This window comes from Pongo abelii, chromosome X (assembly GCF_028885655.2).
Source record: "Pongo abelii isolate AG06213 chromosome X, NHGRI_mPonAbe1-v2.0_pri, whole genome shotgun sequence".
Taxonomy (NCBI): Eukaryota; Metazoa; Chordata; class Mammalia; order Primates; family Hominidae; genus Pongo; species Pongo abelii.
Window position 1 is genome coordinate 70,387,641 of NC_072008.2, and position 6,056 is coordinate 70,393,696.

At 41.2% G+C, this 6,056-nt stretch overlaps 1 pseudogene; it reads right to left on the reverse strand.

The window, feature by feature from the left end:
- Positions 1-4,008: 4,008 nt before the first annotated feature.
- LOC100461352 (homeobox protein NANOG-like) lies at positions 4,009-4,933 on the reverse strand (annotated as a pseudogene).
- Between the last annotated feature and the right edge of the window lie 1,123 nt (positions 4,934-6,056).

Sequence of the window (6,056 nt, forward strand, 5' to 3'; positions counted from 1 at the left end):
CATTGTGCCCCTGCTCTAGGGATCTGTGGAACTTTGAACTTGAGAGTGATGATTTAGGGTATCTGATGGAAGAAATTTCTAAGCAGCAAAATGTTCAAGATGTAGCCAGACTGCTTCTAACACCATATGGTCATATGCATGGGCAAAGAAATGATCTGAAACTGGAACTTATATTTGAAAGGGAAGCAGAACATAAAAGTTTAGAAAATTTGCAGCCTGACCATGTGGTAGAAAAAAATTTTGATTTCCTTGGGAGGAATTCAAGCCAGCTGCAGAAATTTGCATAAATGAAGAGGAGCTGAATGTTAATAGCCAAAACAATGGGGAAAATGCCTTGAAGGCATTTCAGAGACAATTGTGGCAGCCCCTCCCATCACAGGCCTGGCCTAGAAGGGAAGAATAGTTTCATGGCCAGGCCCAGAGCCCGCTGCCCTGCTCAGCCTTGGGACACTGCTCCCTGCATCTTAGTCACTCCAACTCCAGTTGTGGCTAAAAGGGGCCCCAGACATGTCTCAGGCCACTGCTCCACAGAGTGCAAGCTGTAAGTCTTGAAAGCTTCAACATGGTGTTAGGCCTGCAGGTGCACACAGGGCACTAGTTGAGGCTTGTGAGCCTCCATCTAGATTTTGGAGGATGTATGGAAACACCTGGATGTCCATTCGGAAGTCTGCTGCAGGAGCAGAGACCTCATGGAGAACCTCTACTAGGGCAGAGAGGAGGGGAAATGTGGGGTGGATCCTCCACACAGAGTCTCCACTGGGGCACTGCCTAGTGGAGCTGTGAGAAGACAGCCATCATCCTCTAGACCCCAGAATGGTAGATCCACTGACAGCTTGCACTATGCACTTTGAAAAGCTGCAGGCACTCAATGCCAGTCCATGAAAGCAGCTGAGGGAGCTGTACCCTGCCGAGCCACAGGGGAACAGGTGCTCTGGGCCTTGGGAACCCACCCCTTGCATCAGTGTGGCCTGGATTTAAGACATGGAGTCAAAAGAGGTTATTTTGGAGTTTTAAGATTTAATGACTGCCCTGCTGGGTTATGGACTTGCATGGGGCCTGTAGTCTCTTTGTTTTGCCTGATTTCTCCCTTTTGGAATAATTGTATTTACCCAATGCCTGTACCTGATTGTATCTTGGAAATAACTAACTTGTTTTTGATTTTACAGGCTTTCACATAGGTGAAAGGGATTTGCCTTGTCTCAAATGAGACTTTGCACTATGGACTTTTGAGTTAATCTTGAAATGAGTTAAGACTTGGGAGACTGTTGAGAAGGGATTATTGTATTTTACAATGTGAGAAGTACATGAGATTTGAGAGGGGCCAGGAGCAGAATGATATGGTTTGGATTTATATCCCCACCCAAATCTCATGTCAAATATAATCCCTAATGTTAGAGAAGGGGCCTGGTAGGGGGTGATTGGATCATGGGGGCAAACTTCCCCCTTGCTGTTCTTGTGATAGTGAGCGAGTTTTCACAAGATCTAGTTGTTTAAAAGTGTGTAGCACCTCCCCATTCACCCTTTCTTCATCCTGCCCTGGCCTTGTAAGTTGTGCCTCCTTCCTCTTCACATTTAGCCATGATTGTCAGTTTCCTGAGGCCTCCTCAGCCATGCTTCCTGTACAGCCTGTGGAACCATGAGCCAATTAAAGCTCTTTTTTAAAATAAATTATCCAATCTCAGGTAGTTCTTTATAGCAATGCGATAATGGACTAATACAAATGCCTTTCTATTTATTCAGGTCTTCATCGTTTTCTTTCATTAGCATTGGTAATTTTTAGCCTACAGAACTATACATGTTTTCTTGCATGTATAACTAAATATTTTCTTTGAGTGATTGCACATTATATTGTGTTTTAAATTTTGATTTCCACATGGTCATTATTACTATATAAAAATGCGAATGATTTTTATGTGTTGATGTTGGGTCCTGTGACCTTGATGAGTTTCCATATTAGTTCTAATACGTTTTTTGTATATCTCTTGATATTTCCTACGTAGATCATCATTTCACATGTAAATAGGGACAGTTTTTCTTCTTCCTTCACAATCTGTTTTCTTTGTTTCCTCTTTTGCCTTATTGTGATGGCTAGAAATAAGAGTGATAAGGGCCAGGTGTGGTGGCTGATGCCTGTAATCCCAGCACTTTGGGAGGCCAAGGCAGGCAGATCACGAGGTCAGGAGATCGAGACCATCCTGGCCAACGTGGTGAAACCTCGTCTCTACTAAAAATACAAAAACTGGCTGGGTGTGGTGGTATGTGCCTGTAATCCTAGCTACTCAGGAGGCTGAGGCAGGAGAATCGCTTGAACCTGGGAAATGGAGGTTGCAGGGAGCTGAGATCATACCACTGCACTCCAGCCTGAGTGACAAAGTAAGACTCTGTCTCAAAAACAACAAAAAGAGTGATAAGAGTAAGCATTCTTTTTTATTTTATATGTATATATTTATTATATTTGTATATATATTTATTATATTATATATACAATATATAATATATATATATATATTGTTTTTTTTTTGAGACAGAGTCTCTCTCTGTTGCCCAGGCTGGGGTGCAGTGGTGCGATCTCAGCTCACTGCAACCTCTGCCTCCCAGGTTCAAGGATTCTCCTGCCTTAGCCTCCCAAGTAGCTGAGACTACAGGCACCCACCACCACCCCTGGGTAATTTTTGTATTTTTAGTAGAGACGGGGTTTCACCATATTGGTCAGGCCGGTCTCGAACTCCTGACCTTGTGCTCTGCCTGCCTCAGCCTCCCAAAGTGCTGGGATAACAGGGAGTGAACATTCTTGATTTGTTCCCAATTTCATGGGAAAGTATTCAGTCTTTAATTATTAAATATCATGTCAACTGTACGTATAATGTAGATGCTCTGTATCAGATTTCCCTGTATTCCTAGTTTTCAGAGAGTTTTTATTATTAGTGGTTATTGAGTTTTGTTTAATGTTATTTCTCTATCAATTAATATGATCATACAATTTTTCTTCTTTAGCCCATTGATATTACATGTGTTGCTTTTTAAATATTTTTAAAGGAAAAATGGTTGTTTTATTCATTTGTACTTAAACCAGCCAAAGTAGTACTGATGTCATTATAACGCAGCAAATGCAAGACCTCTTTCCACAAATATTAGCGTAACCAACAAAATAGGGGGTATAGTAAAACAGAGCCATAAAGGGCTGAGGAAATCAATGAAGTATGTTACATTTTAACCCTTCACTCTTCACCTGAATCCTTCACCCTGCACCTCCATAGAGTTTTTATTTTATTTTATTTCATTTTATTTATTTATTTTTTTGAGGCGGAGTCTGGCTCTGTCACCCAGACTGGATTGCTGTGGCTCTATCTCGGCTCACTGCAACCTCCACCTCCTGGGGTCAAGTGATTCTCCTGCCTCAGCCTCCCGAGTAGCTGGGATTACAGGCGCCTGAGACCACGCCAGGCTAATTTTTGTATTTTAGTAGAGATGGGGTTTCATCATGTTGGCAAGACTGGTATTGCACTCCTAACCTGAGGTGATCTGCCTGACTTGGCCTCCCAAAGTGCTGGGATTACAGGCATGAGCCACCGCACCTGGCCTCAACAGAGTTTTTTTTTTTTTTTTAAATAAGTAAAGCCCAATCCCAAACAATAGGAATATACCTTCATCACACCAATTTGTACTTTTGTTTCTTATTCTTGAGGTTAGATTCTAAATCCTAAAGATATCCAAACTAGTATTAGATCTACTTATCTATAGCCAGAGACAACTTCTATCATGTTGTCCTTAGCAGCCAGGGTTATTAAAATGTCTTTTCTCCGGGAAGATCTAATAGGAAAAAAGAAAGAAACCTCTCTGAGTAGGCTCCAAGCATACCCTACCCTCCATCAAATTGACTGGATAGCCATAATGGAAACCAGAACACATGGTTTCCAAACAACAAAAATCCTATGAGGGAGGGGAGGGGAGAGGAAGGATTCAGCCAGTGCCCAGACTGAAATTGAGTAATAGCAACTTCACCCATCTTCACACATCTTAAGGTTGCATGTTTGTGGAGTAATTTAGGAATAAATCTATGGCTTGTGGAGTACTAAAATACCTACTGGTCTGCTGTACTACATTATGGCTTTCCCCAGCAGTTTCCAAGGCAACCTCCAAGTCAGGAGAATTTGGCTGGAACTGAATGCAGGACTGCAGAGATTCCTCTCCACAGTTGTAGAAGGAACTGTTTCAGGCCTGATTGTTCCAGGACTGGGTGCACCAGGTCTGAGTGTTCCAGGAGTGGTTGCTCCAGGACTGGATGTTCTGGGTGTGGTTGCTCCAGGTTGAATTGCTCTAGGTTTGGTTGCTCCACATTGGAAGGTTTCCAGTCATGTTCACCAGGCATCCCTGGTGGTAGGAAGAGTAGAGGCTGGGGTAGGTAGGTGCTGAGGCCTTCCGAGTCACATCATTGCTATTCTTTGGCCAGTTGTTTTTCTGCCACCTCCTAGATTTCATCCTCTGGTTCTGGAACCAGGTCTTCACCTTTGTAGCTGAGGTTCAGGATGTTGGAAAGTTCTTGCATCTGCTGGAGGCTGAAGTATTTCTGTCTCTGCAATCTATCATTGAGTACACACAGCTGGTTGGAAGAGAACACAGTTCTGGAGTTCTGGTCTTCTGTTTCTTGACTGGGACCTTGTTTTCCTTTTTTGTGGCACTCTTCTCTGCAGAAGTGGGTTGCTTGCTTTTGGGACTGGTGGAAGAATCACGGCTGTCCTCAATAAGCAGATCCGTGGAGGAAGGAAGAGGAGAGACAGTCTCTGTGTGAGGCATCTCAGCAAAAGACATTTGCAAGGATGGATAGTTTTCTTCAGGCCCACAAATTACAGGTGTAGGTGAAAATTCTTTACAGTCAGATGCTTCAGAGCAAGGCAGGCTTTGTGGACAAGCTGGATCCACACTCATGTTATTATTGGGGAAGAGGAGGAAAAAATTTAAGAGCTGGACCGGAAAAAAGGCTAAGGTGGCTTTAAGACTTTTTTTCTGGAGGATCTTAGAGAAATATGACCTCCAGAAGCAAAAGTATCAAGAAGTTGGGATGAAGTGAGTCACCTCCACAATAGCAGGAGGCAACCAGCTCAGTCCAGCAAAACTGCTTTTTAAATATTGAAAGAATGCTGCAGACATAGACTAACTCTTATGCTTTTATGTTGTATTATTCTTTTTCATAGACTGCTATTGTCTGAATGTTTGTGTCCCTCCAACATTCATATGTTGAAATCTAGTCACTAAGTTGAGGCCATTAAGAGGTGGGGAATTTTGGAAGGTGATTAGATCATGAAGGCAAAATTCTCATTATTGGGAATAGTGCCCTCATAAAAGACCCCAGGGAGCTAGCTATCTTCTTCAATCATGTGCCATCTTTCAGTCAGAAAATAGGCCATCACTAGACAATGAATCTGCTGGTGACTTGACGTTGGACTTCCCAGTGTCTAGAGCTATGAAAAATAAATTTGTATTATTTATAAACTACCTAGTTTATAGTACTTTGTTATAGCAGCCTGAATGAACTATGACATAGACTGTTGGATTAGATTTACTTAAATTCAAATGAAGATCTCCACATCTAAGTTTACAAGATGCTGGTCTATACTTTTCTTGGTTTGCACTGTCTTTGACTGATTTTGGTTTTAAAGTAATACTAGCTTTATAAGATGAATTGAGTAGTGTTTTCTATTTTCTGAAAGAGTTTGTGTAAAATCAGTGTTAATTCTACTTTAAATGTTTGTAAGAATTCTGTAGTGAAACCATCTGATCCTATAGATTTTTCATTCAGGAGCTTTTAAATTAATATTTCAATTTTTTTAATAATTATAGAAACATCCAGATTGCACATTTCATCTTTATTGAATTTTGGAAGTTTGAGGTTTTTAAGAAATTGGTCCTTTTGCTTGTCAAATTTTTCAGTGTAACTTTTAAAATAGTATTCCTTATTATCTTTTTAATAGTTGCAGGTTCTATAGAGATACTCTCTACTTTATTCCTAATATTTGGATATATTGTCTCTGTCTTAATCTTTGTCAGTTTTGCTAGAG